This window comes from Adiantum capillus-veneris, chromosome 6 (genome assembly GCF_014529385.1).
Source record: "Adiantum capillus-veneris isolate H3 chromosome 6, ASM1452938v2, whole genome shotgun sequence".
In the NCBI taxonomy this organism is placed as follows: Eukaryota; Viridiplantae; Streptophyta; class Polypodiopsida; order Polypodiales; family Pteridaceae; genus Adiantum; species Adiantum capillus-veneris.
Genome location: NC_140936.1, coordinates 58,915,520 through 58,928,652, shown reverse-complemented (window position 1 = coordinate 58,928,652; position 13,133 = coordinate 58,915,520).

The following is a 13,133-nucleotide window of genomic DNA, read 5'->3' as shown; positions in this document are numbered from 1 at the left end:
AACCTAAACAGATGATTCATTTCCCTTTGAGAGGAAAAAGAGGGGAAATGACAGTCTGTGATGCATCTCATTTTCTACAAAATACCAAAGGGTAAGGTAACATATCCGAAGCCAGTATTTGGTGACTTCAAAACACGTATTTGCCAATTCAGTAAGATAGGCATCTGCAAAAAAGATCTATCTTTCTAGTAGGTGATGTAATCTAGTAAAAAAGGTCTAGTCAATCTGCAAAAAATAATATTTACTCCCACACTAGGTTATGTGATGCCACAACTACCTACAGAATATAAGAAGACAGGGCCACACTTTCCGAAAACAGTATACAACAACCTCTTTAGCCAAAAAAATAAGTACCCTAGTTAGAACACAAATCTGACTGGGGTCTGTCCTCATACACAAAGTACCATAGACCTGTAGTATTACACCTTGCTCGATATATCTTATCAGCTTGTGAAGTATTTTTTTTTTAAAAGTTTGAAACCAGTTATCTACCATAATCCAGTATATGTTGCCATTTATATCCTACAAAAAATCCGAAGCTATGGTTACACATTTGAAGAATTTAATAATTTCCAAAACAACATTTTGTTGAATCAGTAACATAGACGGCTGGTCTGAAAAAATAGTTCCGGATCTGTTACAATACAAAGTGTACTACAATTAGTTTTGTATTCCAACTTACCAAGGAAACCGAACGTTCCAGCTCATTGTTTATAGCTTTAATTTTTTTTATGAAGTTCCGGCTATTTTCAGCCCTGAAGTATCCACTGCAGCCCTGAAGTATCCACTTATTCAGTGCTCACTTTCCTTTTGAGAAGTTAAAAAAAACTCATAGAGCTACTAAATTCCATTTAGTCACCATACCGATGTTCGAAACCAGGCCATTTTTCTTACGATAGGATATAATCTCAGTTAAAAAACAGTTTTTTTAAACCCAGACATTATTTACCCCATCACTTATTCCTCGGAGAACTCGCATTTTTAGCGGATCCTTACTGCACAACTGTCATAAGTAAACCTCAAGTAAAATACCCATTGATTCTTATCAAGAAAGAAATCTATTTTCCGAACCAGGTATTTTTAACAAGCAGACATATTTGATCAATGTTTAATTTCTACATTTAAATATATTCCACCGAAACGAGCTACAGCTACATCACCCAGCTCATACTTTCTTTTTATATATTCAAGAATCAAAAACAGATTTCTGTTAACCTGTAGATTAGGAGATGACGAAGCCTCCACAATAGCCTTCTCCGATTTTTTCGGCATGTTGAGCCACAGCAGCCAGTAGATAAATACACACATTTTTGAACTAACACACACAGAGGTGATAACAGAGCACGCAGCTAAGTGAGTATGATTACTCACCTTATGAGCCTATTTATACCAGTTGATGCTCCTCTGCAAAAGACGCGACACCTGAGTTGGACAGGTTTAACCCACAATGGAGGATGCCAGCACAGGCAAATACCATGGGATCCCCCACAGCCCAAGATCCGAAGATTTACACGCGAGATGCGCCATATCTGCATACTATAATCGGCAGCAGACCCACACACCAACACCTAAACGGTGGCGGGCAACAGAGGTAAGAAGGACTCAATGCAGTGAATACTACCACGCTACAGAGTAGAAATTAGTACAATAAAAAGAAAGTGTTTAAGTTAAATGTATAGCCCGGTCAAACAGTCCACCTCACCACAAGGTAAATAGATAGCATCAATTCCCATAGTCAAAGCCCGGTCTTTAAACTCAAAGCGAGTAAATTGTATCAGGCCTTGGATATACATACACAGCAGGTATTTACACCAGCTATCCCAACCCTACATTAAGCTTTAGCAATCCACTAGTGTAAAAAATGCACCGATCTACAATGTAAGAGTATAATCAATTTCAGGTACACTTTTCTATTTCCAATTTGGCTTAGGAGTCAAAAAATGGTTTTATTCTAGATGGTTGGTCATATATAAAACCCGAGTCTAGAGTATCTTTTCTAGAGTTAGCAGTCTTCAGCTATTTTGCTTCCCCGGTGTATTTAGTAAATTATGGCATATAGTCACGACCAGGTTTTTTCCATTAAAAATTGCACATCTCTTTATGTCAAATGAATCTATACGGCGAGCAACATTACTCCGTTATGAACTTCATCTATTTCCGCCATTAGGAACCTCTGTTTCCCAAACAAAGTGGTGGGCATATGAGGACCGAGTGACACGAGTGACCCTTTAGGGTCGTGAACATTTTAAGAAGAATATCCGATTGGTGATGGTTACTGAGGCAGTGGGCCTAGGGTCAAAGTATTATTACATCGAGCATTCATTAAAGCCCGGTTTTTCAGATCGGCTATATCTACTAGCCCAGTTTCTACCTCCTCATAAGATTATCTTGTACCGTAGTTATGGTCATCAACTAAGAGGATATTTTAATTGTACTCACCGCACTCGGGAGTATGGAGTAGCCTTGGCGACTCGTATCATACCTTTGGCTGAGTGTCCAAACACTTGCTTCTACTGTGACAGCTGTTTGTGTGATCATGTACTGGGCGGCATAATAGAGATGTAGATGAAGGGCTCCTGAAATAATCATCAGCTAAGCTTTTTTGTCCAGTGAAAGCTTTTGTGTGTGCGTGTGCGTGTGCGTGTGTGTGTGTGTGTGTGTGTGTGTGTGTGTGATAAACCAGCCACTACTTGTCATCTAGATATTGTGTGTGTGTGTGTGTGTGTGTGTGTGTGTGTGTGTGTGTGTGTGTGTGTGTGAGAGAGAGAGAGAGAGAGAGAGAGAGAGAGAACACCCACGTGTCTGCATTTGGAATTGTAACGGGTATCCATGGAATGCGGGAATTGGCATTGATGAGCTTACCAATGACTCCGATGTGATACTTCTTGTCGAAACATGGGAGCATGATGCGCAACGAATTCTTGGATTTGACAAATACGATGTACATTCTTTGATGTGGGCCAAAAATGCAAAGCAACGAAGAGGCCAAGGAGGCATAGCATGTATGACCAAAAAGGGTTTGAAAGATGTTTCCATTGTCAAAGAAGATAAGTATAAACGCTACTTATGGCTGAAAATCAGCCCACCAAATGGTCAAGTCATGTTTGTGGCCGGCTGCTACATTCCTCACTATGACTCCAACTTTTATGCTCGATTGAATATGGATAGAGATCAGCCCTTTGTTGAACTAGAGGAAGACATTGCTTATTACAAGGATCAAGGTGAAGTCATTGTTTTTGGAGACATGAATGCTCGCACAAATATGTTACAACACGACACACAACAAGTCGACATGCCGCATGTATCAAGAAGAGTGGATGACTCATACATGTATAATCGAAGTTCTAATGATGCAAAAGAAGTGGATCACTATGGAAAGTCACTTCTACATATGTGCAATAGTACCGGAATGCTCATTGCAAATGGTGTATCTCTATGGCAAGGCACCAATGACTTTACATGTAGAAAGCACAATGGTGCTAGCGTGATTGACTATATGTTGTTCTCAGAAGCCACTCTAGAATGCGTACAAAGCTTTACACTTGGTGAATGGAATCCGGAATCGGATCATAGGATGTTATGTATTGACCTCAAGTGTGGTAAACGGCCCGAGCATGTAGCCTCCAATCATGATGTGAATCATTTGTACCTACGTCTAGACTTCAAACGAGCACTTATATATGCTGATATGGTGGACCAAATGTTAAGCATGATAGAGCATCAAGGGAGCCCAACATTAGAATGCAAGTGGAAAGTTTTCAAAGAAGTAATTTTCTCTTGTGCGAAGGAATGCTTTTCGGCGAAACACATGTCTTGCAAAAGGTCTAAGAAGGGTAGCACCAAGAAGAAATGGTTTGACATGGAATGTAGTCAAGCCCGAAAACACTTGCTAAGATTGGATGCAATCAAAGACAAGGAAGTTTACTTGGAATGTTCACACACATACAAAGCACTTGTTCAAAAGAAGAGGAGAAGGTGGGAAGTCGAAAAACAACTTCTTTTAGCACAAGAGAAAGCACATGCATGTGGCAAGTTTTGGCAAAATCTAAAAGGCAAGCGCGTTGAGAGCTTTGGTGACTTGACTCTTGAGGATATGTATATGCATTGTAAGAACCTCTATGAGCAACCCAATGTTGATAAGATGGAGGGTTGTAGCTTCCTTCCATTTATGTCTCCCTTCTTTACCATTGAAGATGTATGCCGCGCGCTTGAGAAACTTGCTACTCGCAAGGCAGGTGACCTTCAAGGTGTCAAGGCTGAAATGATTAAATGGACAAGCAAGAAAATACGATATTGGATATGCGATATGTTTAACCTTGCACTTCAGTATGGCATGCCTCATGATTGGAGTGCAAATTGGATCAAACCTTTGCACAAAGGAGGAGATGTAAACAATGTGAACAACTATCGCACTATAATGGTTGGTTCTTTGATGGCAAAGTTATTTGGATGTATCATGGAGATGAAGATAAGTGAATGGGCTGAAAAGAATGGCAAACGTGCGCTTGGCCAAGCAGGTTTTCGAAAGCATCATAGCACTATTGATCACCTTGTCACTCTTCGAGTTCTTATGGAAGCGTCTCGATTGAAAGGAAAAAAGTTGTATTGTTGCTTTGTGGATTTCAAGAAAGCTTTTGACATGGTACCGCGAGGAAATCTTTGGAGACGTATGCAAAGCCTTCAAGTGCCGAGAGAATTTATGCATGCAGTCTTTCGCATCTACCAAAAAGTGATATGTTGATTACGTATGGGAGATGGAATTTCAGAATTTTTTGCAAGCACTATTGGTGTCAAACAAGGATGCCCCCTTTCCCCAACCCTCTTTGGGCTACTCATTGATGAATTGGAATACATGGGTCTTGATTTTATGCAGCAAGAAGGCATAGAAGAGGTTAAGATTGGAAATGCGGTGATCATGCTTTTGCTTTATGCCGATGATGTAGTGCTCTTGGCACATACCTTAGAAGATGCACAAAAGCTTATGAGTGTCTTGGAACGCTTTTGCCTACATAGCGGGCTGATCGTGAATGGATCCAAAACCAAGGTTATGCTTGTAAAGACCCTCAATGACGAAAATCCATGCATTGTATACAACAATGAGAAACTTGAAGTGGTAGATCACTTCAAGTACCTTGGCCTTGAGGTTCCATCCAATCATAAATGGAAGGATTGTGCAATGCGTCGCTTGGAAGCCGGAAAGAGGGCTTATTATGCATTTGAGAACATGTGCAATGCAGGAGAGATCAAGTGTTGGGCTCTCAAAAAGTACCTCTTTGACACATTGGTGACACCGGTGCTTCTTTATGGAGTGGAGGTGTGGGGTGGAAGCATCGGGAAGTCTACTTGGAAAGAGTTTAAGAATGTCCGAAAGCGTTTTCTCACCAACTTTCTCCAAGTCAAGACACAAACACCCTACATGCTCTTACTTCTTGAGTCCGGATCGCTTCCCATTGAGGTCTTGGACATGGAAAGGGTTGTGGAGTACATGCGTAAGACACAACGTAGCCCTTTGCATCGACTTCCTAGAATCGCATATGAAGCAAGTCAAAAGGTTCAAAAGACATGCAAGAGCAAAATACTAAGTTCGGGGTGAATGCTTGATATCAAGAAATGGTTTGGAAGATGGGATGCATGTCACTTGGTCAAGGATGCGTCGATCGACTCCCAAGTTAATGAGGCCTTCTTACAACGCCAATGTATCATGGCTTGGGAGAAATCTGGAGGTTCTCGCTTCAGCCATTACACCACACACGTTGCCCCAAACTACAAATCTCTCTTCTTCTCGGAACGAGGTAACCGAACCCATTCCTACATCCTTGAGCCCATATCGTTGAGTGCGATCCGCACCATTGCCTCCATTCGTATTAGCTCCCATTCTCTACGCTGCGAGACAGGACGTTGGGGCACTGGCGAGGAGTGTCATCGACTTTGCACCTTATGCCCTCGTCAAGTGCGAGAGAGTGAGTACCACACACTACTTGAGTGCTCAGCTTTTGACCACATTAGGTCCTCTTTTCCCCATATATTCAGCCATGAGCTCTCCCTACATACCTTCCTCTCCCAACCACGATGTGGACTCTCTATTGCGACGCTCATTTCAGCCATTTTTGAGCATCGAGAGTCACTTATGAACTCCACTCACACCACGTGACATGTTCATTTGGTCCCATAGGTCATATTTGACCTCCTAGGACGATAATAGAACTATCTATCTATCTCTCTCTCTCTCTCTCTCTCTCTCTCTCTCTCTCTCTCTCTCTCTCTCTCTCTCTCTCTCTATGTGTGTCTTTGCTTCACCACCAATGAATCTTGTTTGAGGAGTACATTTGTGCACTCATCTGCAATAAAGAAGATATTGAAGGTTCCATGGCCGAATGATTCTACTCTTTGCTGCATAGCAGTCCTTTAGAGAGGATACATTGGGAAGATTGAAGAACCTCTTTTCTTGTAAAACTCTTTACACAGATCTCCCTGCTTTGGTGTACCTTCAGGAACTATGCATTGTGAGGGAAGGGAGACGGGTACGGATTGTGCAGAGGCGGCGATGGTGAGTCATGAGGACTCTGCAAAGTTGATGATAGCGACAAGGCTAGTTCTTCTCCTTTCAAATTTTCATATTCTATAGAATCTAGGGTAAGTGTGTTCAGCCTTAGCAAATGGTTTCATTAAGCAGAACCTAAACAGATGATTCATTTCCCTTTGAAGGAAAAAGAGGGGAAATGGTAGGTATAGAGACAGAGAGAGATCCACTCCATGTGCTAGCTCGAACTTGAAGGGAGAGAGAGATATTTTTATGTGCTGATGTGAGGCCGAGATCTTCGATGTGTTGGCATTTCCAAAGAGAGAGCCCTATAATGGATGGGTGCCATCACGAGGTTTCTCTCTTGCTACAGATTGCAGGTCCGTGCTACCTTTCAAACATAGAGAGGGAGAGATAGAGATTTTGTGTGTGAAGGCCCAGAGAGAGAGAGAGAGAGAGAGAGAGAGAGAGAGAGAGAGAGAGAGAGAGAGAGAGAGAGAGAGAGATATGGAGTGTTTAATGGCGAAGACACACACAAAGAATGGCAGACTTCAAGGAACAAGGATGACGGGCAAGAGTTGGTTTTCTTTTGCTTTCAAATTCATAGATTCCTTTGAATCTCGTGGATGAGGTTTTTGGCTTGAAAATGTAGAGCTTGAAGTGAAGAATAAGCACGTCTAGACGGCTCATCAAACGAAGCCAAGGTGTGCAAGATATGACACTTTAAAGCCGAAGGTGTTTTCAAATCTGAGCTAGACAGGCCAAGTGATGATAGGTGGCCCAAGCCAGTTTCAACATATGGATGTAAATTGCTCATCATATGGAGCGTATCTGTCTTTTTAGATGTCAATCGGAGCCAGAATGAGAGAGTTATTTCCATATGAAGTTTCATTGGGGGCCATTTCTATGGTGTGCCATTCGAGGTTTTTTTTGGAGCCTTGCCAAGGTTTTTGTATGCAGAGTATACGGTATTTGAAGGCCATAGGAGGTGACAGTGCATCAAACGAAGTTCAAACGGGCAAGGTACTGAAGTTTGAGGATGGTGGCAGTCGCCGACGGATGGTTTTTGGTATTTTTCCTCGTTTTGATTGCCTCGGTTGGAGGGTCCAGCAAAATCCCAAGGATGTCAAAGTTCGCACGAAATAAAGTCGGGAATGGGGGGTTTCGGTGGCATTTTGGGTCCGAGAATTGGAGCCCTAGTACAAAAGTTGGCAAGGGAGTGAAGTTGCAGGGAGAAAATTCTTTTTAAAGGGCTTTTTTTGAGGTATCTTGTGAGCTTGGGGGGTTTGGTGGGCAAGCTCTTCGGTGCTGCCATGTGGCACTTGGGTTAAACCCATATGCACGGGTGAAAGGCAGAGGAGCAGGCTATATATGCACAAGGAGTCCCTCTCTAAGGGCCATCTCAAAGGAGTTTCTTGAGGCTTCCATGCGTGGTGAGCTATGGTGGCAATGTTCAGTGGCGTTACGGGCTCTGCTCCGACCAAGCGAGATGAGGGGGGCAATTTTGGGCGGAAATGACATGACGACATGGAAATCCCGACTATGGGATGATTCCCATTCAAAAACCTTTTTCAAGGCTCAGTGGGGGAGCACCAACGGCGCCGTCAGTGCCCCATATAAGCGATAGTGGGTACAATGGCTTGGAGATCAAGGAAGGAAGCCGAAAATAGAGGGCGGCCTCATGTGCATGCAAAAAGAGGGGTTCAAGAATACAAGGGGGCCAGAAAAGGAGGGCATACCGATGCCCTAGGGGAATTTTTGTTTGCATGTTGGGAGGAGGATGAAGTGTAAGGGAGAAGTCATGGAGGGAGAGCTCGGAGAGGGGTTCTCGACGGTGAAGGAGGAGGCTTAACGAGGAGCCTTGGCAAGAGTTTTTGGCAAGGGAAAGGCAGTCAAGGAGGAGCATGAGGAGGAGCTCTTGAGAGCAGTACTTTGGCCAAGGGCGAGCTCAACAAGGAGCTTGCAAACAGGATTTGGAAGAGGAGATTGGAGCCAGTAGAGGTGCCAACAAGGGGTCTTTTCTTATCGTGCTTGTGACAAGGAGAGCCACACGGAGGTGAAGTCAAAGTTGCCCAAATTTTTGTTGCTCAAGGTTGCCATGCCTAGCCGGGTGTATTTGGGTTTTATGCATGTTTGTAGATGGTTTTTTGGTTGCAATTGAAGCAAAGCATACCAATTTTTGGTGCCATTTCTTCCCCTTTCCCCCCTTCTTCTCTTTGCTCTATTCAAATTGTGTGGTGCCGGTGTTTGGGATGTGCGTGCCTCCCTTTTGGCGGAAGAAGCAACAGGCGGCCGTGGCCATTGTAAAATTCCTTTGTAAAGAAGCATCTCTAAGCCGGGAAATTGTCAAGGATGTATGATTATTCTTTTGGGAGAAATTGTATATTAGAGAGCCAGTTTTAGATTAGGAGCTTATGGCCGGACAAGCCATTTTTGCAAAGACCTAATCTATAAAGGTCATTTTCTGTAAGTTTTGGATAATCTTTTGGGAGGAAAAAACCGATAAGACAGCGTACGAAAGAGAGCTCCTTCTTGTTCCAACTTGTAATCTTCGCCATTGCGGCTACGGTAATCCAAATTCAGTTTTGTTTCTTGCATTGTGTTCCTCTTACTCTGCTCTTCCGTTCAAGTGTAAGCATTCAAGATTCGGTGAAGGTTTCAGACACATCCGTCTAGGCCTTAAATCGTTGTTTTGAGTGTTTATATGCGTATTTTATGTTGTTTTGACCCTAGGAGAGGCTTTAGGGACCTAAAAACGACCCTTTAGGATCATTCGTTTACTGTTTTTGCGTACTTTAGGACGAACGATCGCGATCGTTGTACCTCTCTAGAATGCTGCGACAGTGATAGGATATGTTCCTCATAGTCCCCTGTAGCTTCCCTTCAAGTTTCGTGCGATTTCGATATGATTTGCATAGTGAACGGGCGTGATGACTGTAGAGCTGTGTAGAAGGACATAGGCAGATTGCTTGGCTTTAGTGCGATTGATTTGCTTGTAGAGTTAGTAGTTGCATCTCTTCGAGTTCACTGCATTAGGATTGACAACCTAATGAGTTTCCATGCCTCATCCGAGTCGCTTCCCCTGTATCGATAATTTTATGTTGATGCTTGAGAGCTATGCTATGGACGACCATCGCGGCGACCCGCAAACATTGGCGCCGTTGCCGGGGAATGAATCTTAGGTGATGAGTGATCGAGTGCGTATTCAGGGTTTTCTTATTGTTCCAAAAGATAATTTCCATTCCATTTACATTTCAGTGAAGCATCTAGACAGGGGTTTAGAGCTTAGTGGAGTCTAGGGTCGGTGGACTGGCTAGATCTACTCTTGAGAGATATAGGGAGTTGTGAGTGAGGTTGCTTCAAGCAATTTTTCTCTTCAAATTTCTTTGTATCGATTGAGTACTGATCCATCATCCATTTTTTATCCTGTTTGTTTTGTTTGATTCATTTTCTTATGTTCTTTCATTTCTGTACTTAGGAGTAGGATAAGTAAATCACATTCCAGTCAGATTTGGGGTAAAAGTTAGAGTCGAGAAACCAGAAAACCATAACTTTGGCAAAAAGGCCATAAGACTCTGAAATTTTGAAAATCTGACCAAACAGAGCTGAAATTGATTCAAATCACAAAGTGGTAGCACCAAACACTGGGAAACACTTGTCAGAGGGAGCAGACAAAATTTCATCAGATTTGGCCTCTGCACTACGATCGCGATCGGTGTACCTCAGTGCCAGAATTGGACAAGATTTGACATGTGCCTTCTTGATAAGATTCTAAACAAGTTTGTCTAAAGCAACCACACCCAAAAACATCAAAAATCAAGGAAATCAGGCCACTTGGGTAAAACTAGCCTGACAGACCCAGAAACTGTAAAATCTTGACTTTTGATGATCCAAATGCAAAAAGACTTGGGGGATAGCCTTAAAACATCAGTGTCTACAAGCATGCCAAATTCGGTCTAATTTGGGCTCAGAACTGCGATCGCGATCGGTGTAACTAAGTGCCAGATTTTGACCAAATTTCATATGTGGGATCCTCAAGTGTATACAAACATAAAAGTCTAAAGGACCTAGGGTCAAAAACCACAAAAAATTGGTCAAAACCACTGAATACAGATCCAAGTCAAAAACTGCTAAACTGGCATAGAAATTGACTTTCAATAGACCAAAACACATCAAAACTGAGAAGAAAGCATATAGAGGGATAGCATGTACAGAGGGATAGTCAAATTGATAAAATTGGGAAAACAGGCACTTCCAACCAAGAAATGATAAAAACATGACTTTTTTGAGTCCAAATACAAAAGTGTCCGGCAGGTAGTCTTAAAATAGCCTAGTGAACAAGCTGGTAAAGTTTCATCTGATTTGGACCCAGAAGTACGATCGCGATTGGTGTACCTCTGGCCCAGATCTAGCTCATTTTTTACATGATCATAAACCTAGGTTACAAAAGATACCAGGAGTTTTCAAAACTCAAATTGGACATATTGTCAATAATCTGCAAGCAAAATTGTGTTAAGATCATTTTGAAGTGTTGAATCTGCTAACATTTGGAATGATACAGTGATCTCATAGCTATCCAGTGTATTCATTTGCAGAGACCGGTCAAGTAACAGCCCATGCAGTCGTCGGAATTGAAAGATTTTTCCATCTCCAGGTAAGAGGTTTGGATTCGGTCAGTAAATCCCACTTTCTTCATGTTTTTGAGGTCGGGAAAACAAATCAACACCAGACACCTAAATTTAGCGGATCAAACGAGTGTCGCGTCAACGGAGGAGAGTGTAAACCAAGGGATAGTACGCCAATTGGAACCGATCCTTGAAGAAGTCATTTCCGATACTTCTTCAGAGAGATCTTCAGAGAGCTTCGCAGAACACTTGGGGCAAATAAAACTAAACAAGAGAGAAAACATGGCCGCAGGACCATCAGACCCCTCGGCCACGCTAAAGCTATTGTTCATCAAGTATCAATATGACAACAAGCAAGGGGCCAAGATATACAAAGACGGTATGGACCGCTACTGTGTGAAAATAGAAGATAGACTAAGCGAGTTCAGGGACTTGGTGCCTGTAAGCTATAGTGGAGACAGGTACCTAGATGACGAGGGTATCATGTATTTGGTAGTCCTAAATCCTAACATTGTAGACAAGTGGGGATTGATGGGCACAAAAGCCAAAATAGACGAGGAACATGAGGAAAGGGCTCCAACAATGAACTTACCGAATGTGAAATTAAGGTGAGAAAACGAAACGATGCGAATCAACACGGATAATGTCTACCTGGGGCTATACAAGTACAATAATAGAGAGCAAGATCTCTATTATAGATGTGAGGAACCCTACGTTGGGGAGATGACTGAGCGGAAAAAACTTTATGTCTTCACCTACACCGAGGGAGTGAAAATGAAAATTGCCGCATATGACAAGTATGGAAGACGATATACAGCAATCGAAAAAAAAGAATTGGAGGGTTATACGTATTTTGGGGGACAACTTCACCATTACTATATCACTCCAAGCCCTCTTAGAACAGTACCTACAAGTGTTGTGCCAAAACCGTTAACCACAGGTGGAGGGGGGACTCATGTAGCTGATTCTTTCAGTCGACCTCATTATTCGATGCCAAGCCCCATGGGAACATTACATTCCAGAGAATCGATGGCTACGAATCGAGGTAGTACGGTTCCTATCTCTACACATACGGTTGTAGGTTCGACAGTCGCAGCCATCCCATCACATTTGCCTCCTAGTAGTAGATTTGGGGCGGGTGAGCCAACGAGAGCAACCTACGATCTCCCTGATGTACGAGAACGATTAAGTCGGGACACGGGAGCAATGAGAGTGACCGCAGACCATAGACGGATCAGACCTTCCCAAGTAGCGAAGTGCATGCCAAAGAAGTATAGCGGCTCGGGGGATCCATATGCCCATGTATCGCTTTTCAAGCAAGTCTTAAGAGCGGAACAGATCACTGATTTCCATACTCAATACGAGGGATTCGGGTTGACCTTGGAAGGGACGGCTTTAACATGGTTTCAACCTTTAAACCCTGAAATTTTTCTGAATATTGAACATGTATTGCGCGAGTTAGCAGAAGAATTCTCAAAACGGGGTATAAAGCATAATACTATATCGCAGATATATGCTTTTAAACAAAGGGAGAATGAAAAAGTGAAGGAAGCGAGCTTGAGATTCAAGCAATACATTGAGAGATGCCCGAGAAGAGAATTACAGCAGGACGAGAGATTGTCTGTGCTCTTCGTTGAAGGACTTAGGAATGAAACCTTGAAAAAGGACCTTCACTTGAAGGCCTTAGCACATTTCAACAGGTTACGAGGGAAGCATTATATCTTGTCGACAACTGCAAAGCATATGGGGAAGTGTCCGAGGATACTGATTCAATATCCAATGGCTCTTCATTGATTAGAGCGAACCCTCTACCAAGAAAGATGCTCAGGCGTCCTTGATGTCGACATCTGATCAATTGATAGAGGAGGTAACAAAGAGAATGCAACAACATGTGAGATCAAATCCGGTGATGAGACAGTCTCAGACGAGAAAGTGTGACGCGTGCGGGGGGGATCATCCGATGCCATGGTGCACACAACAGCCTAAAG